The sequence below is a fragment of the Anolis sagrei genome, chromosome 1, assembly GCF_037176765.1.
Source record: "Anolis sagrei isolate rAnoSag1 chromosome 1, rAnoSag1.mat, whole genome shotgun sequence".
In the NCBI taxonomy this organism is placed as follows: Eukaryota; Metazoa; Chordata; class Lepidosauria; order Squamata; family Dactyloidae; genus Anolis; species Anolis sagrei.
This window is the reverse complement of record NC_090021.1, coordinates 317,107,811-317,133,933: the sequence shown is the minus strand read 5'-3', so window position 1 is coordinate 317,133,933 and position 26,123 is coordinate 317,107,811. Positions and strand designations below refer to the sequence as shown.

The 26,123-nt window shown below is 39.3% G+C and overlaps 1 protein-coding gene across 5 annotated transcripts in view; it reads left to right on the top strand.

Annotated features, from left to right (window-relative positions):
• The window catches only part of PRIMA1 (proline rich membrane anchor 1), an 82,745-nt gene that overhangs the window by 4,701 nt on the left and 51,921 nt on the right, over positions 1–26,123 (top strand). The gene's annotated exons all lie outside the window — the stretch shown is intronic.

Below are 26,123 nucleotides of genomic sequence, written 5' to 3'. Positions count from 1 at the left end.
TGAATGAGTGAACCTCAGAATCTGGGAAAGTTACTGTTTTGGATTACAACTTGTAGACTTCTCAAACTATTGTGTTTACTACAATGATTGTGGTTTGTTTTCTAGAGTTGCTTCCTCTGAATGGGACAAATAAGGCTACTAGAGCTGCTTTTATGAGTCAGGAGGAACCACAATAAGCAATACTAGAATGATAGTGTTTTTGCTGTTGTGGAAAGTAGATTGGTCTATGAAGCTTCAACTTAGCTTTAGCTTCTCACAGGTTGCTGTTGTTGTTATGTGCTTCAACTAATGGGAAACCTAAGGCAAACCTATCACAGGGTTTTCCTTGTTCAGAGCAGTGGTTCCCAACCTGTGGTCGGCAAGAACAAAAATATTGTTCGCAGCCTCACTGTTACTACCCAGTTGCCTTGATACCACTCGGCACAAGAGCGACTAGTCTCACGAAACCCTCTTATAGTGCCAAAGCATTGGGGATGTCTGGAGGGGAGAGGCTGACTACCCACGAAAGATTACTACTATCACATCAGCTCTAGATTATTACATATGATTTTCTGTGGGTGAGCAGATGGTGACTACTCGATGGCATATGTTCTGTATCAGAAACTAGAGCTGATGTGGTCTATCCAATGCAGTTTTCTGTATCAGCACCCCAAATAACCAAACCAAATCTAAAGTTGACCAAAAACTTACTTGTAACCCTTTGGGGTACTATGTTGGAGAGTGGTCCATGGTCAAAGTGGTCCCTGATGGGAAAAAAAGGTTGGGAACCACTAGTTTAGAGGTTTTATTGTTGCCTTCCTATGAGACGGAGGGAGTGTGGTTGTGCAGAGACACCCAGTAGGTCTCTATGGCCAAGAGGGGATTCAAGCCCTGGTCTCCAGAGCTATAGTTCAGTACTAAAACCACTACACCTAGGCAGTACTTTTTGCATGTTCTTGCTATTTGGCCTCATTATCTGCAACTATTCCCTGTCATGTGAAGTTTCCGCGTCAAGCATCTGATGAAGTACAGGAAACTTCAGTCCATGAAACTTTTCAATGTTTGTATGCGTATGTATGTACCTTGACTTATAGCATACGTTTTCTTAGGGAAGGATGGCTCATTTATGTATTGTCAGTGCATTCCTCTGAAATGTAGCCTATGGCAAGTGGTATTCATTGGCAGCCTCCTACCTGAGTATTAGCCAGCACTGACACTGCTTACATCCAAAATCAAAAAGAACTTCAGGATTTGGTGCCATGAAACTTACACTGTAATTAATCTGTTAAGTATCTAAAGTGCCATATCTCCCTTGGCTGACTTTTTGGAAGTAGTATGATTTTGATGGAACTTGGGCTTTGGACTATAACTCTGGAGACTAGGGTTCAAATCCCTTTTTGTCCGTGGAAACTTCACTAAGTAGCATTGGGCAAGTCACATTCAGCCTTAGAGGAAACAAAGGCCAACCCCCCTCTGAACACATTTTGCCAAGAAAATCTGTAATAGGTTTGTTTTCTTGTTGCAATACAGAAGCAACCTGAAGGCACACAACACACACACAATATGATTTTGATGACAGCTCGCTAGATAGATAAAAATGAGTAGTTTATTTTGGGCTACGTTCTCCTTTTCTACCAGTATCTTGAGTTCCCAAGTGATTATTTTGCATTGCTTCCACTATGCTTTAAGCTGTGAGCAGAACAAAGACTCCTACCTTCTTTCTGTACTTTATATATCAGGCAAACTGCGTTTGTTACCAAAATTAACGGCACAATAAATAAATTAATCTTTAAAGCTCAGATCACATCTGATAGTTCAGGAGTCAGCATTTTCCGTTGAGTTTGGCATTCGTCTTAGACCAAGCAAAGTGGATGTTTTTAGTTAAGGAAAGTGCAAAATTTGCAGTCTTAATCCTCAACTGTATTTATTCACAAGTAAGTGATTTCAGGGACTTGTTTAAGTAAGTAGGGTTAGATTTGCTGTCTATGTGGGAATTTGAATGTGAGTTTCTGGAATATAAAGGTAGAGTCTTATGTGCACTCTCATGGGAGTATGTGTGACCGAACTACATGGGATTAGCTTCCAGCTTCATATAAAGTCCCTCTGAAGGCATCACAAAAAGTAAGGGGAAAAATGTAGAATAGCATTTCTCAACCTGGGGGTTAGGACCCCTGGAAGGGTCACAAGGGGGTGTCAGAAGCGTTGCCAAAGACTATCAGAAAACAGTATTTTCTGTTGGTCATTGGGGGTTCTGTGTGGGATGTTTGGCCCGATTCTATTGTTGGTGGGGTTCAGAATGCTCCGTGATTATATATGAACTATAAATCCCAGCAACTACAACTCCCAAATGTCAAGGTTTGTTTTTCCCAAACTCCACCAGTGTTCACATTTGGGCATACTGAATATTCATGCCAAGTTTAGTCTCGATCCATCATTGAGTTCACAGTGCTGTCTGGATGTAGGTGAATTACAACTCCAAAACTCAAGCAAGCTCTTCTAGTATTTTCTGTTGGTCATGGGAGTTCTGTGTGCCAAGTTTGGTTCAATTCCATCATTGGTGGAGTTCAGAATACACTTTGATTGTAGGTTAACTATATATTCCAGTAACTACAACTCCCAGATGACAAAATCAATCCCCCCAACCCCACCAATATTCAAATTTAGATATATCAGGCATTTGTGCCAAATTTGGTCCAGTGAATGAAAATATACCCACCATATCAGATATTTACATTACAATTCATAACAGTAGCAAAATTACAGTTATGAAGTAGCAACTAAAATAATTTTATGGTTGGGGGTCACCACAACATGAGGAACTGTATCAAGGGGTCGCAGCATTAGGAAGATTGAGAACCACTGATGTAGAGGAAAGCAAATGTATAGTGGTTGTTTGAAAATGTCTTACATTTCCACTGTGGAGCAAGAACCCCCTTAAGGTAGTGGAGAAGCAATATCTGTCGGTTGTATTTTCATGGAAAAAACTTGATTTTAGAAACTGTTGAATGAAATAATCTATTATATGCCTTTCTATTTGCATTCTAGAAGGGTTTCCAAATTCTTAAGATTGCTTTGTTGAAATTGCTGATGTGTTTTAGAGATTGAAAGATTGTCACTAGATTTTGTGTCTGCTGCTCCTTCAATCGTATTTTGTGGTTTATCTGGATTTAAAAGTTAGGTTCATTTTACGCAATAGGTAGCAATGTACTGGGGCCAGGGCTTGCAAAGTCAATGCTCTGGGATATTTGGTGGGGGGGGGGGGGGGAACACATCCCCTTTCACAGACTATTTTAGCAGCAGTCTCCAGAACATAAGATGTATTTTCCCAGTGGCAATATATTGTAAGATTTGTCATACAATTTGTTTTCATTTGGCCTGGTCTAGAATGGCCAACAACCCATTGATTTGCTACACAACAGACTCAATTTAGGTAGAGAAGAAAAATGGAAGAAATGCTTTACTGACAATGATCAATGACAGCTGTCTTAAGTTTTTAGCATTTCTGTGAGTGCTTGTATTTCAAAATATGCTCTCCCACTACTGGAACAGATGTTGGCTGAAGCACCATATTTCATAACAAAATTCATCTTGTTCAAGTACCTCTTTATATAATGAAGGGAGACACACACTTGCAACAACGGCCAAAGAAAAGAAAAAGAAGGAAAGCAACCCTTAGCAAGTATTTGTAGTGCACAATTGAAATTATAACTGTGATCATTCCAAATAAAATATTTCATGGACCATCCTAATAATAATAGGAGAAAGGAAAGGAAATAAATATATAAGTAAGTAAAGATGTTAATTTGTTTCCTGAAAGGTATGAACTTTTTAATCCTCAGGTATGTAACAAACCAATTCTGGTATTTCTGGGAGAGAGGGTAATATGATGTATGGACTTGATGCATCATATAAGGTAAAGGTAAAAGTTATGTTCAATTCTGGGGGTGGTGCTTATGTCCATATCTAAGCCGAAGAGCCGGCATTGTCCGTAGACACCCCCAAGGTCATGTAGCCAGTATAACTGTATGGAGTGCCATTACCTTCCTGCTTTTGAACTGCTAGGTTGGCAGAAGCTGGGCCTAACAGCGAGAGCTCACCCCACTCCCCGGATTCAAATCACTGACTTTTCAGTCAGCAAGTTCAGCAGCTCAGTGGTTTAACCTGCTGTACCAGCAGGGGGCTCATCATATATAGTGTGTTTATGAGCATTCAGCATGTCTATGTGTGACTATTTCTAGGCCCTTCAGGTACTCCAGATTTGTACACCAAATATATTCTTTTTCCTCCCCACTGGATCCCTATTCAACCTTGAAAACCTTGACCTTTATCAAGTTACACAAAAGAATGGCAAGGGCAAATGTCTGACTACATCTTGCCAAGAAAACCCTAAAAAGGGGTGGGGGTGGGCACATAAGAACAACAAGCTGTAATGAGCCATAGCTATTCTATGGACAACAATCATTGCCATTTATGCACTAAAACATTTGAATCTTTTACAGTATGTGTTCTACTGAAGAGTACTGTTGAACTTAGGTGTCTGTAAAATTCAGCTTGTTCATTCGGAGCAGGGGTTTCATTCTCCCTGAATGCTGGGGAAGTGGTTTTTCCAAGCCTCATGACTGTAGGTGGAAATGTGTTCAAAACAAGGTCTCTCCAAATAGCTTAATTTTATTAGCAGTTTGGCACAGCATCTAATGTGACTATACACCAGGCGTCCACCGAGTACAAGCTGAATCAGCATTGTCATCTCTCTGGTTCTGATTTGTCATGTCTTTTGACCTTGGTGATTATGTGTGTTTATCTCTGAGAATAGTTGAATAAAACTAGAGGCTATTGTCTCATTTTTAGTGATTTAGGGATCCAGGGATGCACCTATAAAAAGTAGGAGAAATATCATCCAGCTCAGGCAGCTTGAGTAATAAAACTCTAAATAACATGGCATGCATCCTTTCTAGAGGTAATATCTTTGTTTACAACTTAGATCTTAAGGGAGTCCTTGATAACCTGAGTAATGTAAGTACTGTACCAAGAAAATGCTGTTCTTTCCTTTCTGTTCTAAACTTGGCATATTCCACATTTTGTTGTTGATGCTGCTTGGCTTAACTTTTTGCTTCCCTTGCCTAAAGATCTGTCAGCTGTCCAATTGTAAAATTAGGCTCTCTTTCTGCCAGCTGACATGCTCTTGAATCAGAGAGCCTAAACTATCTTGGGTAATTGAAACTGTGTATGTTTAAAGACAACGGTAGTTGGTTATCCAAAGAGAGCTGCCTTTTAAAAAATTGAAACTGACACTCTCCAGTCAATCAGCCAGTCACCATGACTTACGTAAGCATCTTTTGAAAAAGCTTAGTAGGTGACAAATCTATGATATGTTAAAATACTTGTTTCATTTTCTAATGCAGACATTCTCATTCATTTGTCCAGTTGTGTTATATTTTTATTTGTTCTACTGATTTTCGAAACACATAGGGTTTAATGTGTTGTCGAAGACTTTCATGGCTGGAATCACTGGGTGGCTGTGAGTTTTTGGGGCTCTATGATCATGTTCCAGTAGCATTCTAACCTGAAGTTTCACCTGTATCTGTGGCTGGCATCTTCAGAGGTTCTGTTGGCATTGAAGCAAGCAGAGTGTGTGTGTCCATCTATCTATCCACCTATCTATCCACCTATCTATCCATCTATCTGTCCATCTATGAAATGTCCAGGGTGGGAGAAAATAATAATAATAATAATAATAATAATAATAATAACAACAACAACAACAACAACAACAACAACAACAACTTTATTTTATGCTCCACCACCATCTTCCCTAAGGGACTTGGGGCAACTTACAAAGGGAGAAGCCCAAACATTACAGATAAAACAAAGACACAATTAAAATCATCAAATAAAATAATAAAAACATGACATAATCATAGTTTATGATTATGTTATGTTTTTAGAAAGTACCTTTGTCTGTTTGAAGCAAGTGTGAATGTTTCAATTAGCAAGCTTGATTGGCATTGAGTAGCCATAAAACTGCAAAGTCAATCAGTGAGGGTATCTGCATAGAGGTAGCTTTGCTGAAGGCACCCTGAAGGTCACCTTGCTGAAGGTAACCCTGCTGAAGATAATCCTGAAGGCACCCTCTGTTTGGGGGGGTGTTGACTGGCACTTGAGTGTTTGCTGTCTGGAATTCCCCTGTTTCTGAGTGGTATTCCTTATTTGCTGTTTTGATTCTGGTGTTTCTTAATACTGGTAACCAGATTTTGATCATTTTCATGGTTTTCTCCTGTCGAAATTGTTCATGTGGATTTCAATGGCTTCTCTGTATAGTCTGACATAATGGTTGTCAGAGTAGTCTAGAATTTGTGTGGTCTCAAATAATAATCTTCATCAAGTGCTCTGCTATAGCAGACTTCTCTGGCTGGATTAGTCTGCAGTGCCATTCATATTCTTTGATTCGTGTCCGGGTGGTGTGTTTGCTGGTCCCTATGTAAACTTGTCTACAGCTGCACAGTATATGGTACACTCTTGCAGTGGTTAAAAGATCCCTCTTGTTCTTTGCTGAATTTAGCATTTGTTAAATTTTCTTAGTGGGTCTGTAGATTGTTTGTAGAACATGAAAGGTATTGCAGACTAATTCAACAACCCTATGCCTAAAGTTTAGGGCAGGGACCGGGAAAATGACCTTGGAGGGCACATCCATACTAGCAGATGTCCATGAATAAACAATTACATCATTTAAACAATTTATGGATGGTGGTTTTGTGTCAATATGTTTTGTTTCACTTTTAGATCGATTTTGTGTTATTTTGTTGATTTAATTTTAAATTGGTTATTTGTTATATTACTGTTTATTGTTTGCATCGTTCACATTGTTGTAAGCCGTTCCGAGTCTCCTTGGGGAGATGGGATGGGATATAAATAAAGTTTATTATTATTATTATTATTATTATTATTAAGATTATTATCCAGTCTGTGGAACTTAGTTTGGGGACCCCTAGTTTAGAGTGCTGCACTAGGATTGGGAAGATCTGGATTCAAATTCTCATTTAATCATAATGTATATGGAGTGGCTGTTTGATGATACTCACTGTGAGCCAGTCAAAGTTTTTACTTAACTACCCACACATTGAGATGAATATCATGATAGTAAGAACTGTTCAGCAATGGATTAGACTGCCTTAGGATGCATCTATAATGTAGAACTAATGCAGTTGACATCACTTTATCATGGCTCAATGTTGTGGAATCTTGGAATTTTTAGTTTGGTGAGGCATCGGCACTCTTTTATGGATTAGGCTAAAGACATTCCTTGTTCTCTTAGAATAGATAATGGTGGTCTCTCCTCCTTTGGAGGTTTTTAAAGAGAAGTTAAATGGCCCTTTCCTGGAGGTCCTTTGGTTCTACTGTAGGGTAGAGGGTGGACTGGATGCCCTTCACAGTCACTTAGAGTTATGGAGTTGGGAGAGACCTCTTGAGCCTTCCACTGCCAAGGAGCAGGAAAATCGCATTCAAAGCACCCCCGTCAGCCTGTTTAAAAGCCTCCAAAGAAGAAGCCTCCACCACAGTCTTGGCCTGAGAGTTTCACTGTTGAACAGCTCTCACAGTTATGAAGTTCTTCCTAATGTTCAGATGGAATCTCCCTTTCTGTAGTTTGAAGCCATTATTCCGCATCCTAGTCTCCAGGGGAGCAGAAAACAAGCTTGCTCCCTCCTCCCTATTATTTGTGACTCTGTGATTCTACATCTGCTTGTATGGACCTTTGGAGAAGAACACAGAACATCACAGGTGAATGGAAGACTGTATAGCCATCAGGTGCCAAAATAATTGAGAAGTTATTTGCCAATTGACTCTTTCCATTCATTACCTTTTTCATCCCAATAATTTTTTCATGGCCCTGAGTGTGTAGGTATCTAAAATTAGGTTTAAAAAATTTACTGCTCATAGCAAGAATTGCTAAATACTTAGGCTGATTTTCCTTTTTATAAAGTACAGCTGAAGCACCTTCTGCAGAGTCCGCTGTAAACACTGCACATCAGGCTTGTGTAAATGTCTAAAATAGCCACTAGGTGACATTCAGAAAACTTTTACTGTTGCCAATTTTTGGGACTGCAACATTGAATTCAGGGGATGCCATTTGGGGTCAGGACTCACTGTGGCCTATAGGACCTGGAAATCAAAGGCAGACCCCCATTCAAGTTCTGGCTTGGACTGATCCACCTTAGTTTCTAAGATCAGATAGGATCCGATGCGTTTAGGATGTTTAAGCATCTTAATGCAACATTAAACCGCATTTGCACAAATATCTTAAATTATGGAAATAGCAGTTGCTGATGCATGGGGCTGATAATTATCAGGGTAACAGCAAGTGCGGTGGCTGATATTTTTTTACCATTGCTCCATTCATGAAAATTGTTCCTTTAATTCTTTTATTGTATTTGGAGGAAATCCCTTGTTGTTACCAAATTAGTAGTTTTTAAAGCAGCAGTCTTCAGCAGGATTGTTCCTCAGTGCTTTGAAAGGATTTGGGGTCAAGTTTGTGTTTTATCCAAATATACATTTAACATCATACATGGCCTTGATAAACAGCCAAAAGTGAGCAAGCAGTTGGCAAAATGTGCCGTTTCCACTAACTTTGGAAATAATGGTTTCCTTTTCCTTAAGTACCAAGTTAGCCTTGATGGTGTAACTTAGTACTGATGTTAAAATATTAGAATTCAGAGTAATTCGTGTTAGATATCAACATTGTTCTCAGTAATTTCCAGTCATCGGTTGCTTCACATACATTGCTTTTCTGAATTATTTCCCCTGTCTAGTGCCAAGCAGGTTTTAGACATTTCTCTCTGCTTTGCAGAACAGAAACTTATTTATTAGCTCATATTTGTTTTGTTTTGTTACTTTAAAAAAATTCGTAATAGCAATAATAGAAAACTATCCTAAAATAATTGTATATTGTAAGAATGATCTCAATTACCACAGATTGGGTAAATGAACTGTTAAACAGGGTTTTCCATAATTGTGGAGATGCTAAAATGGGTTGTCAAATTGCTTTAGGATTACTATTTCTCCAGAAAGGAATAGAAGTTTAATAAATAGCTGTTCCCTCCCCATCCACCCACAAGAAAGGCACTGGAGCTTTAAAGGCAAACCAAATAAATCTGAGGGAAGTGCAGACCTGCGGTGTTAAAGACTTTGCAACACTCTTGCTGTGATGACCCAAAGCTTGTAGGTCACTGTTGCCTGGAGTGTTTTCACTTTCAAAAAATGTGCCCTACTGCCCCAGCCATTTTCTGAACTGTTTCATTATTCCAGAAAGTTAAGAACATTGTAAACATTAAAGATTTAATATGTCACCACCAAGGTTTAGGGACAGTAGTATAGTGGAGGCAAGTCTCAAAGGTTCAAGCTGGGACTTCTTAATTGTCAGGGATGATAACAAAATCTGTCACTTTTCTCGTACAACTCTGACCTCTCTGATTTGAGCTGAGGAAAAGGTGCTGTAAAGGATTAAAGGAAAGTGGAATCCCGGAGGTAAAAGGCTGCAATTCTCACAGTAGTTGAGACAGGATGAGGATTTCCCCAGTGACATATTATTGTGAGATATCAGACACTTCACTTCTCTACTTTGGACAAATTCCAGCCAATTGCCTTCTCCAAGACCTCTTTGGTTTCCTTTTAACCAAATAGGTCTCCTCACAAAATCATATCTGATCAGATCCCACCTCGCACAATATCTGCTTGGAGCATGTAAAAGTTAGTTGGTAAGTGGGCTAACTGAAAAACATGAAGCTGATTGGTTTGGCTATTCCTGGGATGCTAGCTGAGCCTGGGAGTTTTCGCAACAGTTACATGTTTAGATATTCTGTGCAGGAACTTACTAAGGCAAGTTAGTAGTATATTTTCTGCTTCTGACCTGCTGGAAGGAGATCCTTCATAGGGATACTCACGGGCCATTTGAATCTCTCTCAAAGGACATTGTGTGAGCCAATGCAACTGTTCACATGACTGTATGTATGTTGCTCTGCATAACAAAGAGAAAGCAACTTATTCTTTACTAAATAAGGATTTGTTGTGTACATGCATATCTGTGTGGCATGCATTTTCTCTAGCAAGAGAGTGTGTGGATTGGTAAAGTTGTGAACTATGCATGATTTTCATTCCACCACATATCCCACTTCTCAGCACCAAATATGTATGTACATAACAGATCCCTTTACCCAGGTTTGTTCTATTTAAAGAAGTAAACAAAATTAATTTTTAAACTCTCATTTGGTTCATTATAAATACATTACAAACTTTTATTAATTTTATTAATATTTCATTATAACTAACAAAACATATTTCTTAATGTAAGTAGCCACAAAAATGATTTTAATTTCAACTTAATTTATTACTTCTACTTCGATAGCTGAAGTTAATTTAATTTGAGAGCAGCAGATTTACCATGGTAATTTGTTCCTTGATAGAATGATAGTCCGCAGAGCATAGGAGGTGTTCATCCATGAAGTGGTATTGACTCGCTCATGACCCAATGAATGGACTTCAGACTTTGGGTGCAGAACAATTTTTTCTCTCTCTGATTATTCTCTGCCTGTCTTACCTTGCTCTTTTCTTTTTTATTTTCCTCTCATACTTGGCTCTTTCTATATTGATCTTTACAAAGTTCAGTGCAGGTCTCTCTCTCATACCCACTGTAGAATAGGGCCTCTTAAACTATGGGTCCTGACCCTGAATGGGGTCCCTTAGCTCAATGTTGGGGTTGCAAAATTTGACAACAGTTAAAGGGTTATGAACACTTAAGCAAGTACATCACTCTGTTAGCAACAACTTGCAGTGTTTACAGTGGATTCCGGAGAAAATGCTTCAGCTGTACTTTATTTAAAAAGGGAATTAGCCAGTTTATCAAGTCTAGCAAATGTTAATTTATCATCAGTATTTGTTTTATTTTTATACCTATTTTATATACCTATATGCCCCAGGGTTGTATTAAAATATTTCAGGAAGAAAAGAGGTCATGGAAAAAATCATGGATGGGAAGGATCATGAGTGGAAAACATTTAAGAAGCCTTGCTGTAGAAAATAAGTGAGGAGCATGAAACCTTCCAGCTGTTGTTGGATTGCCACTCATAGTAGACCTGGCCATCATGGTTATTCATGCCTTCCTTCTAAGATGTTATCGAGATCTATTCTTGAAAGCAATAATTGTGAGAGATCTGTCAGAGGGATAGTACAATATGACCCCTTTATTCATGATGGATGCATTTTTGAAAGTACAGTGTAAATAAGACATTGTAGATAATAGAGAACCCTGTTGAAATGAATAACTTCCACCAGAAGTTGCCATACTGTTGTCCTAGAGAACTTAGAAAATTCATAGACAAATATCCTTCTAGAAATTTGCTAGGTTTTCTGGCAAAATTAAGAAATTTCTAGATAGGTGGATAGGTGAACATGTGAATACTGATTCCGAAGGCACTAAAGTCATACCATATGTTCTTTAAGGATCATGACTTCTAGTTCTAGGATTGGAGTCTAGCCTTGTCTTGACCAAAGGACTAGAGCTCTCTTAATGTTTTCAGAGATTAATGTGAATGTAAACTGTGATGCGACACACACACCAGGTACATAGTTGACATTTCTGTTAGCTTAGTGCCGGATTATTTCTTGGGATAGAAAAATAATAATAATTATTATTATTATTATTATTATTATTATTATTATTATTATTGATGTTATAATATAAATGCACCCTGAGTTATGGTGATCCTATCCTATGTTTTCCTGTCAAGGTGTATTTGCCTTCCTCTTGAGTGGAAAGTGTGAATTGTCCAGAGTTTCCAGTGGGTTTCCATGGCTGAGTGTGGATTCATACCTTTGTCTCCCCAAATCCTACTCAACACTTAAAATCATTACACCACACTGGTTCTGCACAATATTACATTGGGTTGAAATACTTGTCAGCCTTATTTGTAACGTATTGCACCTTCATAAAGGATGACAAGAACTCCAGAATCAAAAGACAACAACAACAACAACAAAATGGTTACATCTTTTCTATAAATTAGCTCCTTTCTTCTCAACTGTCTAATTTTTTTAAAGTGTACTGGTTACTTTTAAGTTTGTTTTCAGTGGTACATTAATTATTTGTTTGGGTTGCTGTGAGTTTTCCAGGCTGTATGGTCATGTTCCAGAAGCATTCTCTCCTGATGTTTTGCCCACATCTATTGCAGGCATCCTCAGAGGTTGTGAGGCCTGTTGGAAATGAGGCAAGTTGGGTTTATATATCTATGGAATGTCCAGGGTGGGAGAAAGCCTTACACACCAGTAAGAATGAAATAAATCAATCTTTGACATATAATTGTGAAAGTCACAATACCAACATGCACAAAAAATGGAACAAGCAGGAAAATACAGATGCAGTCATCTAATATTATAAGACTGATAAGATCGCCAAACTTAATGGGATCATCTTAGTCTTCTCATCGCTGACCATCTAGATTAGATACCATTCAAAGGGGGAGCTTTGAATTGCTGATTTAGCAACTCAGCTAATAGGATGGTGCTGTTTCCTATCTTCTCTCTTTCCAGCCTGGGGGAATGGCTGCAAGATGATAAAGGAGATACGATTTTCCTTCTTTCACAGCCATTTGAATTAATGTCAGAGATGTAGCCAAAGTGAAAATTTCATTCAGTTTACAAATTTTTAAACGTTGTAAAGTGAGACACTGAAAATCATTCAAACAATTTTATATTTGTTGTGTTCGTATTTCTTCGACAACTTTGCATCTCTTCCTAAATATTCAAATTGATGTTTTAAGTTACTAAAGGTAAAGGTAAAGGCTTTCCCCTGACATTAAGTCCAGTAGTGTCCAACTCTGGGGATTGGTGCTCACCTCCATTTCTAAGCTGAAGAGCCAGCATTGTCCGTAGACACCTCCAAGGTCATGTAGCTGGCATGACTGCATGGAGCGCCATTACCTTCCTGCCAGAAGTGGTACCTATTGATCTACTCACATTTGCATGTTTTCAAACTGCTAGGTTGGCAGAAGCTGGGGCTGATAGCAGGAGCTCACGCCGCTCCCCGGATTTGAACCTGCGACCTTTCGGTCAGCAAGTTCAGCAGCTCAGCGCTTTAACCCACTGCGCCACTGGGGGTGCAGTTACTGCAGTGTGAGAAATTTGGAAAGTGACAGGACATTTCATATGGGCAGAATTTTTCTTTGAATCTAATGTCCTCATGTTTCCTCTTCCTGTAGTTCCACTGGTGATTCCTGCCCAGTCCCAAAAAAAGCACACTCAGTCTTACACTGGATATATTAATATATCAAGGAAGGCATTTAGTATCCAAGTGGATTTTGCTCACAGAAAAAAAATGCTGGAACAAAAGTTCATAGTCCTTTCTACTGACAAGGGTGACAGTAACATCCAGACAAGGAAGTCTTGGCACGGGAGTGACCTACTGTTAAAGCAGTCTTCTTACTCTCCTTCTTGAAACATAAATCTGAATAAATGCCAGTCACATATTAATTTAGTCAATCATTAAAATACAAATGAGCTGTAAGATTTGTAGAATATCCATATTTAGCTCACTCTTTCATCAGTGGGCAAAGCTTTGTTGTCTTTTAATCTGCCAACCTGAAGGCAGCTTGTATAGGCATTAGAGAAAGAAAAGAGCAATTACACATCAAATGAGTCATCATGCTTCGTGAAAGCAGCAGTTTTCCCCATGTTTCTCCTCCATATTTTCTAGCAATACCGTATGTTTGGTTTTGTGCAAAAAACCCCATAGACAATCAGTTTCACTGTCAAAGAATGAACAGGAGATTTCTGCATGTCCAGGTGATGTATACAGTATTTTAAAGTGAATCTGAAATTAAGATCCTGGAAAGATTTCATTTTTTTTAATAAAAATGCATATCTAAATATAGGATTTCAAAAATCTCATCTAGATCCAGTGTTTTCTTAAAAAGGAAAAGGCCATCATGCTCTCTACTCAATCCTGTACTGTATTTATAAATTATGCTATGAGACTCTTGGCTATTCCGTTAGTAGAGTTTGGATGTTTCTTTTGCTGCAAACCCATATTTTCTCCCCTGCAGTTGCTTGTGACTGTGGTGACTCGAGGACTGAGGATTACCGTACAAAACAGAACCTTTTCTAAGTCTTGATCAGTGTTTTGTGCCTTGTTCTGCAACAGATGCTTGTTTAAACAGCTGAACTGAACAGACATTTCTTTCATGCAAACAGTTCTGTATTCAGATTTTAGTTTTTGACATAATCTAAAACAGTGGTTCTCAACATGTGGGTCCCCAGGTGTTTTGGCCTACAATGCCCTGAAATCCCAGCCAGTATACTAGCTGTTAGGATTTCTGGGAATTGAAGGCCAAAACATCTGGCGACCCACAGGTTGAGAACCACTAATCTAAAATGATTTGTTTAACAACAGGGTGGATAGCTGTGGAAGGTAAGGGAGCCACATCTGCCAACTGGCAGACTTTAGAGCAGGGGTCCTCAAACTAAGGCCCGGGGGCCGGATGCGGCCCTCCAAGGTCATTTACCTGGCCCTCGCTCAGGGTCAACCCAAGTCTGAAACGACTTGAAAGCACACAACAATAACAACAATCCTATCACATCAGCCAAAAGTAGGCCCACACTTCCCATTGAAATACTAATAATTTTTTATTTGTTGAAATTGTTCTTTATTTTAATTATCGTATTGTTTTTAAGTGTTTTTTGCACTACAAATGTGATGTGTGCAGTGTGCATAGGAATTAATTCATGTTTTTTTCAAATTATAATACGGCCCTCCAACAGTTTGGGGGACTATGACCTGGCCCTCTGTTTAAAAAGTTGAGGGCCCCTGCTTTAGAGCATATTTTTCCAAACTGTGTGTTGTGACACAATAGCGTGTCAGTTGCACTGTGCAGGTGTGTCACATGGATTGTGGATTATTTAGATTTTGGGGTTTTGGATAAGGGTTGTGCTATTGATTATTTGTGAATGTCTCCTGTGGACATGGCCAAGCCTGTTTTCACTTCCTGTCTGAGACTGCAAAACCAAGAATTTTATCAAATATTTACAGGCCATCTTACTTGGTGTGTCAATCACAAGTTGTTTAGGAAATATGTAGTCTAATGTGAAGTAAGCAATAAATCATATTTAAAATATAAATTATAGGTTTTAATGAGATATGTTCTCTCCCCACACATTTTGTTATTACAATTTACGTATATGTGTGTATATCTTGTAAGAGATTGGTGTAACATCTGGTTTGCTAGTAAAACTGAATTACTGTGTCGCAAAATGATGCAAGTCTAAAAAGTGTGTCACTAGTATGAAATGTTTGGAAAGCTCTGCTTTAGAGGGCTGCACTCACACTGTATCTTCTCCTGTAGAAGCAAATAAAAATAAAAACTAGCTATGAGGAACATACTATCTCCCTACTAAAACAGCTTCACTGGCTTCCAACAAGTTTCTGGGCTCAATTCTAGGTGCAGGTTATTACCTACAAGGCCCTATATGCTTCGGGTCCAACCTATCTTTGAGACCTCATCTCTTTCTGTGAACTGGCACGGGCTTTGAGATCGGCAGGGGAGGCCCTTCTCTTGGCCCCACCACTGTTCCAAGCGTGGTTGGTGGGGATGAGAGAGGGGGCCTTCTCTGTGGTGGCTCCCCAGCTCTGGAATACCCTCCCAAAAGAAATTAGGTTAGCCCCCACCCTTGAATCCTTCTGATCCAGTCTAAAAACATGGATTTTTAAACAGGCTTTTGGCCTCGAGTAGGCTTAAATGGGCCCATATAAGGTTGACACTCTGGCACTTCAGTTGTGAATTGATGGCAGCTAGTTTTAACTACAGGTGGTCTGCATTTTTAAAATTGTGTTATTTTATTTTTATATGTCTTGATAGTGATTGTTTTTATATTTTATGTGATACTGTTTTATATTCATGTACCTTTTTTCTTATGCTGGACTTGGAGTGCTTTGTAAGCTGCCCCAAGTCCCTTTCAGGAGATGGTGGTGGGATATAAATAAAGATGATGATGATGATGATTTATTACATGCCTTTCACATTCCCTATAAATTGTTTTGTAATGCACCCAGGGGAAAAAGATTTTAGAGGGGGAAAAAAGGTTTCATCCACATGGGGCGGGCACATCAGAATAGTCCTGTGCAGCTCTTCTTAAAGACTACTGGCAAACGGCCATCTATAACTCCTGCAGGAAGAAGTTCTAATGATATGCAGACACCACAGAAAAGGCCCTGTCTGTGAGACCTGTCTATTTGATCATTTGTTTTTTTATTATTATTAAATTTTTTTATTTTGCATACATCTACATATAAAATACAGAACAAACACAAAGCGGATACATACACCTACATACATCTACATATAAATATACAGGATAGTTACAGGAGGGTAAGAATGGGTGGGAAGGGGTAAGTGGGAGAGGGTATTGTGGAGGGGGAGAGGGAAGTATGGGGCAGGGCTAGACGGGGGGGGGGGGAGTGTTGGTACTTCCAGGTACATCCAGAAAGATCTATATCTTTTTATTTTTACATACGCTGCTTAAAATCTTTAGTACATTGCATTCCTTCATTTCACTATTTTTATTTAGTGATCTTCTTTAGCATATGCTTTGTCTATTTGCTCCGGGGTTCGCCCCCTTCTTTATTTATCTAGACCTTGGATTTTATTTTATTTATTTATTTGTATTTATATATTTTAATAGGCATGGGCATTCTGACACAGAGAATCTCTCAAAACTATGTGAAACCCCAAAGAACAGAATGGGGTTTAGTATTAGAATTCATAAGAGAAAGAAATAAAGAGATGTACACAATGGACATTTAAAATATTTGATTATTTGTTTATGATGAGCCAAGAAATAAGGCCTTGGAGCCTTGGCTCAGACAGATTATGTGTAAACATGTAATCCTTCAAAAATCCAGAATTCAAGCCTCTAAATACTTTGAAAGTCAAAGACTGAGTCCAGGCATAAACAGGAAACCTCTCTAGTGCCTCGCATCAAGAGTACAGTAAGACCCGGGTTTTACCTACCTACATCTAACAAAATATTTCTTCTCCAGGAATTTTCTCAGCACCCTGCGTGATTCAATGACAGGCTTCTGCAGGAAATAGCAAATTCCTAGGAATTATATCTCTTTAGGAATTTGCTAGGTTCTTCAGGATGCCTCTGTAGTGGAAGGTGTTCTCTACAATAGGGTTCACTATTATCCACAGTTTCCTGTTTCCACACTAAGTTGAGAAACCTATCCCCTGCTTATACATGGGTTATATTGTATCCTGGTCCTTGGATATTTTAACATCTGAAGATTCCAAGTAATAGCAGCATATACTTTAAATTTCAGAAATCTGGTCAGGGTATAATGAAAACACAAGCATCAGATAGAGGTTTATAACAAAGTGAAATAATGGAATGATGGAAATTAATATTTTAAACCTAAAAAAATAATAATGAATAAATTTTGTTCTGGATTTTTCATAGTTGTCTTTGTTTATTTCTGTCTATGTATTTGTAAACTGCTTTCCTGCTTAAAATATTTAAAGCAATTATACACAGCATTCCTACAACACACATTAACCCAGTTCTTTTTGTTACATAAGATGCTACCCTATTCACCCTTACACAGGAGTAACTTTCTTGGAACTCAGTGAGAGATATGAGTAAATGTGTAGTATCTTATTTTAACAGGGTGAGAACCAAATGGAAGAGACCAGACTACCAGAATATTCCTACCTCTCTCCCTCTTGTGCATGGCTGCTCCTCTACCCACTGAAAATGCTACACGAGGGTGAGACCCATTTTGCCAATGGGTCTTGCTCACCTATCATGATGCATGTACTGTATGACTACAAATCTGGTGATTTGATTCCTTGGGTTTGCCAAGTCAACATCCATAGTTGGCTAATTTCATGATCACAGTTTATTTATTTATTTATTTCACACTCAAACGAGTGCTTGTTGTGAAGCCCCCCTTGAGTCATCCCCCTCCCCCCCCCCGGGGGGTGAGAAGGACAAGGTACAAAGGTACGAAATAAATAAATAAATACAACAATTATACACCTATATTAAATAGTGAGATGTTCTTATTCTTCAGTAGATAAAGGGAGATTTTCACTGCTAACTCTGTTGTTATACTATTGAGTCATTTTTGATTTAGGGCATTTGGCATGGCAGAGGGTTGGACTGGATGGACCTTGTGGTCTCTTCCAACTCTGTGATTCTAAGAATTTCTTAGCCAGATTTCTTCAGAGAAGGTTGCCTTTGCATTCCTCTGAAGCTGAGAGAATGTGGTTTGCCCAAAGTCACTCAGTTGATATTGACGACTGAGCAACGGATTCAAAAATTGGCCTCCAGAGTCATAATCCAGAGCTTGAACCACTTCACCGTGCTGGCTCTGGTTACATTGTGGCTGTCAGCTGAGTATGTGATCTAGCAGAACATGTGATCTAAAACCTCATCAGACAGGCAAAATTGCCCATCGTAAGAAACTCCTACTCCACTTGCGGCATAGAGGTTCTTGGCTCCCATGAGTGAAGTGGGAGCATGGTAAGCTGCTACGGTGACAACTTTGGAGGCTTCCTGTGTTGCATAGGCAACAATGGAGTGAAGACGAGTGTTGAATGTTCCTCCCTCCCTGTGAGATGGGGTGAGGGGGAAGCCACGAGATGCAGTGCGCAAGCTTCCCCACATCCCCCACTGGGCCCCACTGGATTCACCATGATGCATGACAAATCCCACCCTTAATGTAATGATGTCCCTAGAGCATTGCTTCTTAAAGTGTGGATCTGGACTCTAAATGGGGGGAGGCTTAGCTTAATGTTGAGGTTCTGAAAAAATGGCAACAGTAAAAGTTTTTGGAACATCATCTAAGCCTTCATCACACAAGCAAAGGGAACTGTCTGGTCTCATTCTCCTGAAGACAGACTTCTGTCTTTATTTCCATGTGCTGCAGAAACAGAGTCCCATGGAAGTGTTCTTATGTCATATCATGGCCCCTGTGAGACTCTCATGGGGCTCCGCTTCTGAAGCGCATGGAAGCAGAGCCATCCAATGTGGTTCCTAGTGGTTATTTTAGTCATTTATGTGGATCTGTTGTGCAGTTTTTATAGTGGACTCTAGAAAAGGTGTTTCACCTGTACTTCAAGAAAAGGAAATTAGCCTGTTTAGCCAGCCGCATGTTGGTCTATGATCATAATAAAGATTTGTTTGTTTGTTTATCCAGCCTTGCAAATGCTGATTTATTATTATTGATTTTTTATAGCTATTTTATATATCTCTGTACCCACGGTCATGTAAAAGTCTCAGGGAGAAAGGCATCATGTGAAGTAAAAAAGTTTAAGAAGACCTGATCTAAAGTAGTGTGTTTTGTTGGAGGCCAGAAATTATTCTTTTCTGATGTGCTGGGACCAGCACAGTCTCGGTGCCCATTGGCAACAGTTGATTCTTTTTTTCTGGAGAACTCAGCAAGGAGTGGCATCGGTCCAAGGACCATCACTTTGAGTAGAATAGTGTGAATCATTGATGGACAAGCTCTGTAGTAAGCTTTTTATTTTAAATTGTTAATATATTAAATTAAATGGTTACAATATTAACTTTTTAAAAATAATGATCCCGATTACTTACTTACACTCTTCTTTGTCTGTGAAATGGATTTGATATTTTAAAGAGAAATTTAAGAATGCATGTGTGGCTGATTTATTACAAGTGTCCGCAATGCAGTCAATTTGATGAGATAGATGTACCAATGGAAGGCTGCCATTTGCCTGTGAAAAGGATGAGTTATTTGAAAGGGAAATTGAAAGAAGTCTGTGGCAATGAATTGTATTACTTAAGTGAGTTTGTTTTAAGTCTTGGTACTGCCTTTTCCTCTCCTTTGTGGGGGGTTATAAATGTAAATAAACAAAAGCTTTACCAAAACAGAAGCTTTACCACAATTTCTGAACCAAGATTATACCCTGCAGTATAATAATGTGTCACTCAGATTTGTGTAACAAGTAACAGTAACTTTACTTCAGTTCAAAAGATCAAACAGAGAAACCATATATACAGCAGTTTCTCTGGATTATTACAGAGAACAGAGGGAATAAACAGTCATTTTAAACAGTCTTTAAAATATGCTTCATGCCTTAGAAATGACCAGGCTTCAGAAAGTTGGCAGCAATTTCCTCCCTGGCTGTTTCCAGTCAGCACTCTCTTCACTGTCCAAGATGAAAGTGGCAGTTAAAACCGTTAGTCTAAGCCGCAAGCCAGAGCCAACAGCCAGTCAATATTCTGTCTCCTGGCATGCTCAGCCAATCAGCTGCCAACACATCCCTTTCCAGTCAACCCATTTACATCATGGTGTCATTTAAAAATCCCCACATCCTTTGCTTCAGTTCCTCCTGTTCATAGATTTTCCCAATAGTGTAAATACCTTCCTTTGTATTCATTTTTGGGTGGAGCATAACACCTCCCAGAAGCTAGCCTTAGTTGGTCTATTCCATTTCCCTGTATAGAGCTCTCTTGCTGAACTCCTCCCTTTTCTACAGTTACTAGTGGCTTGGGGCATTGTCTGGTAATCTGAGGCCCAAGCAATTCAAACAGGCATTCTTAGCACCTGCATTTAGCAGTATTTTTATACCATTTATCCAAAGGACAACAGAAGCTTTTGGCCAGCCTAAGCTTCACAAGGAAGAAGATTGAGACAATTTATAACCATTGCTTTGCACCAAAGGCAAGAGATTTTCAAAGATTCCAGAAAGAGGACTGCAACCAGCAAAATCTCCTTTTGTAATGCATTATTTTAAGTTACCTTATGATAGTCCCTGGTGAGTTAACCCTTTATTCATCTTGTTTCAGTAAACCCGTTTGGTTATCTTTTCACCTTGCCTAAAGTGGCTCTGTCTGCTAAGGGTATTAATCTTAACAGAAGGTGTCAGATAGTCCCCGAGTAAAGCCAGACAATACAGTTTCCCAAAGGCTCGGGCGTGCCATCGCCGTTTGCATATAGAGCCCATTTAATGGGAGAGATCTTATACCAATGCAAGCCTTTAGAGGCAAACTGACAATTCACATGCTCACTCCCTTTTCTGCTGTGATTCGTCTCTTCCTTCCTTTCTCGCTTCAATATTGCATGTGGACTAATGCTCATCAGAGTTCTCATCATAAAAAAACTCGAGACTTTGATTGTAAGCAAATCCTGCTTAGAGACTCTGCTTTAGTGCCCACTCAACTTGTGAGTTACCATGCTAAATATAACAAAGAGTATCCCTTATCCCCAATGCTTGGGACTGGTAGTGTTTGAGATTTCAGGTTTGTAATACCTGCATAATTAAATATTTTATAGATGGGATCCAAGTCTAGATGCAAAATTCATTTATATTTCATATACACCATTTACACATAGCTTGAATGTAACTGTATACCATATTTTAATAATTGTGTGTAAATTGAGCAATCAGAAAGGAAAGGTGTCACTATCTCAGCTACCTATTTGGGATTTGGGATTATTTTGATTTTGGGATACTAGTTAAGGGTTATTATTTTTGATTATCCCCGTGGACATGGCCAAGCTTCTTTTCATTTCCTGTCTGAGATTTCAAAACCAAGGGTCTAACTTGCAAACCACCTTTCTTGGTGTGTCAATCTCAAGTTGTTTGGGACATCACTCATGGCTTGACAAAACTAGAATATTATTATGATAAATAGTCAAGGAGGATACAGATTTGCATGTGCTGATTTATATGTATGGATATGGAATTAGATTTTAAGTACAGTGGAACCTCGACTTATGATCGTCCCAACTTATGAACAATCAGAGATTTATTTTTTTTGTTCTGACTTGTGAGCGGGGATCTGAGTTTCGAGCCACAGCCAGAGGCTCCATGCCCTGCAAACAGGTCTGCACAAGATGGCAAGTACTCCCGTTCTAATGCTGTCTCTCATTGTGACCCATTTGTAAGGCATGGAGCCTCCTCCTTTGGGTGCATCTGGGCGCATGGCTCACCCCAAGCCCAGTGCAGGACCTGCTTGCAGCCTTCCTTCTGTGGGGTGGTGGATGGCGAAGAGCCACCCCAATCCCCGTGGGGCCTCCTTCTCCTCCAATTGCTGCAGAGTAGCCTCCAGCTCAGCCCCTGATAGGTAATAAGAATAATAACAAATAATAAACTTTATTTGTATCCCACTCTATCTCCCCATGGGGACATAGGGTGGTTTCCACACAGGTAAAGCATTCTATTACCAACACAGAATGTACAGATTAGCAATTAAAACATAAACATAAAACTATTAAACAATCATATACATTTAACAACGAGTACCAAAACTGTTCCATCATGCAAAATTAGACTACCAATGGCCAGAATTTGAAAGTGGGCTTAGACAGTTAAAGGGCTGGGCCAGGGTTAGTGCAACAAAGTAACATAGGGCTGAGGGAGTGGGTAAAGGTACTGGCCAGTGAGGCCTCTGACAGGAAGGGAGGGAGAGAGTGGGGGAAAGTTAAAATTATTTTAATTTGTTCTGTGGCCGAGCTCTTAAGGGGGGAAATTGATGTGGTTGGGGGTGGGGTGGGGGGGCTGGAATGCATTAATGTAATGCCAGCACATTTCAATTGTGAGATCTGCTTTGACATACAAGCAAATTGAGATACAAGCTTGGCCACAGAACAAATTAAACTTGTTTGTCAAGGTATCACTCTGCTATGTACCTGTTTGGTTTTCTGTCCAAGTGCTACTTTACCTATTGATGGGCACCTTCAGAGCTCCAACAGCTCACTCATATTGGTCCTTATCTTTAGACTGGGCATTCCTTCAAACAAAGGGCTGCTTTCTGAAAGGTTATGAAATGAGAGGCTCTGCTGAACAAAATAAGGCACATGGCAATCCAGTGGCTTGTGTATGTGTGGTATATTATTAAACAATATGTGTAGAAGAAACCTTTAACTAGTGGCTGAAGATTTCAAAATAATGAGTTGGTAGAAGTGATGCACCTACAGCCTGCCCATGTTCTTTTATCTATGTTTAAGAGAGTCACAGTATTATGTGAACAGCACTCAAAGAGTCCTTCAAAGTTCTTGAAAACTTGTAATATACGCTTTTATTTCTCTTAAGCTATAAGAGGAAGATCGGCATGCTTTGTATGCATAAATCTGTCCCCCCCCCCCCCCCTTAGTTTGATAATAGATTTTGACAAGCTATTTAAAGTACTGGAAGTTTTTTTTACATGGCTTTGCAGTTCAGCTAAGCATAGCATTTTTCTCAAATAAATAATCATCTTTTTCCTCGGGTGTTAGAGGTACAAAATGCAGCCCCCAGGGCATCAGAGAAAGAATGCTTTACGTTTCTGCATCTGGGCATGTGATGATCTGCATTGTACTATATTCACGGAGAGTGGATTTTTAACATCACTAGAGTCTGCATGCTTTGTATGCCATTTTGATGTTGGTAACAAAAAAGGTAAAAGTAACTACACCAGTTTCTTCTCAAAGGATTAACATTATATAATGATTGCATGGATGTTCAAATAAAAAGACCAGAAAGGTCACCACCATTCTTCATATGTTCTAGCTTCTGCTATGGGACTCAGTTAATTTCTTTTTAATCCCCTGTTAAGAAGAACTATGGGTTTTTTATTTTAGCTGAGTAACATACCAATGCATTATTTGCAACTCAAGGCATGTATGTGCATAAACAATTCAGTGATAGATACAATCCAGATACGTCATCCTGACTTTCAAAATTCAAAATAATCAAAAAATCTGTCCACATGGGTGCCTGGGATACTAATGTCTTTGTGCTCTGATAGTTCAATGGACTTTGTTTGAGGCATACAATTATTAAAAATACAGTATAAAACTATTTTCGGAGTATATGTGCAATGTATATGAAACATGAATGAATTTTGTGTTTAGGTTTGGGTCTCATCACTGAGATATCTCATCATGTATGTATATGCCAATACAGATATTCCAAAACTGAGAAAAATCTACAATCAAAACCACTTCTGCAGTGGAACTCTCTGCCCTGGAGTGTGGTGGAGTCTCCTTCTTTTACAAAGAGGCTGGATGGCCACCTGTCAGGGGTGCTTTGAATGCAATATTCCTGCTTCTTGGCAGGGGGTTGGACTGGATGGCCCATGAGGTCTCTTCCAACTCTATGATTCTATTATTCTGGCCCCAAACATTTTGGATAAAGAATAATCAACCTATAATTATAGTATGTCACTGCAGAACTGAGTTTCATTGAGTTCAGTTGGGCTAGCTCCCAGATCAGTGGGGGCCCTCCTTTCTGATTGTGTGGATGCCCTATTCTGACATCAGCAAATGTAAAAGGTGATGGCCAGGGTTTTCATCTCTGTGGCTCTTGGGGAACGAAGGCAGTGATACGGAAGATGAGGTGACATCCCAAAAAGGCTGATGTAATCCTGGTCTGTCTAGTCATCAGCCCCAGATTTATACTGCTCTGTGGCACATTTTAATTTGAATAATTTGCCTAGCATTTGAATTAGAATTAGAATAACTTTGCCAGTTTTCCTTCATCCAGCGCACTGGATGAAGAAAAACAACTTGAAATTAAATCAGGATACAACATAGCTGCTTGCCATTAAGGATCCTAACTTAGGGCTGGAGGTGTATCAACCAGTTCTGGATGGAGTGTTCACAAAAAGACTGTGTTCGCAGCTTGGAAGTGCTCCTGGATCCGTCTCTCCAAATGTCAGCCCAGGTAGAAGTGACTGTCAGTAGTGCTTACCACCAGCTTTGGCTGATAGACCATCTTAGAATCCGAGGACCTAAAGATGGTAGTACATGTGCTGGTAACCTCAAGATTGGACTTCTGCAATACGCTTTATGTTGGGCTACCTCTGTACCAAGTTTGTACTCTCCAGTTGGTTCAAAACACAGCATCCAAGACTAGTTACAGGAACATCCAGGAGTGCACATGTTACATCAACACTACAGTCACTACACTGGTTGGCAGTTAGTTTCTGAACAAAGTACAAAACCTTTAAAGCCCTACATGGTTTGGGTCCACGTTACAGAATTCCCACCTCCCATACAATCCATCCCACGCACTGAGGTCCTCTGGGGAGCATCTGCTCCAACCAGCCAGAATCCAACTGGCAACCATCATCCAGAGGACCTTTTCATCAGCCACCCCAAAACTGTGGAATGGCTTGCTGGAAGAGCTTTGATCCCTAAATCAGCTGTCAGAATTTAATACTGAGTTGAAGATTTATCTCTTCCAGAATTCAGTTTTGTCAATTTTAACCTTCATTATACTTGTGTGTATCTTGCTATATGTATTTTAATAGTGTTGTGTTTTATCCCTCTATTTTAACCATGTTGTACCTTGCCTCAAGCCATAAGGAGGGGAGGGTAATAAATTTTATTTATTTCTGTTTTACAGGCGTCATGTGGTGTGATCCTTATAAGCTTATCTCTTCCTTATCCAGCATAAACAAAATCTCCACTTGGTAGAACGTTAATGAGGAAACTTCTAATTGGTACTACCAGATATCTTGTTTGACTGACAATGAACTCGATGGATAGAACTGTTTTCTGAAAGAAAAGGGGCAATCTGGGTGATGGATTTTCTAATTCACAGACTGACTTTTGATCTTCTAATTGCAATCTAAGGACCAAGGTTACATCGACACTGGTTCATGATATCTGTCTGTTCAGGGTTGGTTTTGCATAAACTGGAGATGTATATAGAAAAGGTTATATTGAAATTGGTGGAGAGTGTGAACAGACTGGCAAAAGTCCTTCAATATTCAGTGTAACATATATTCTACATTGGTATGAGTCAGATTTTCTCATGCAATAAAGTAGTACTGTCCAAGTGAAAGCAAAAAATTCCAGCACTCTTTTCTTTCCTTTGGCAAGGATGAAGCAGATGAAAGGGAAGTGCAGAGCTCAAAAACATTACCTTTATGAATCAGACTTTCCAGAATCCCCAGACAATTATGACAAATGGCCATGCTGACTTGGGGAGTGGCGAGGCACAAAAGTAACTTTTCAAACCTCTGACAAGTGTCACATGCAGAATTATATCATCCCAAACATGATAAAAGTTGTTTAAGAAGGGGTTGCCTAGGAAACAAACATTCTGTAACCTGAAAGTAATAAAAAGAAAAGAAAAACATTGGTTGGA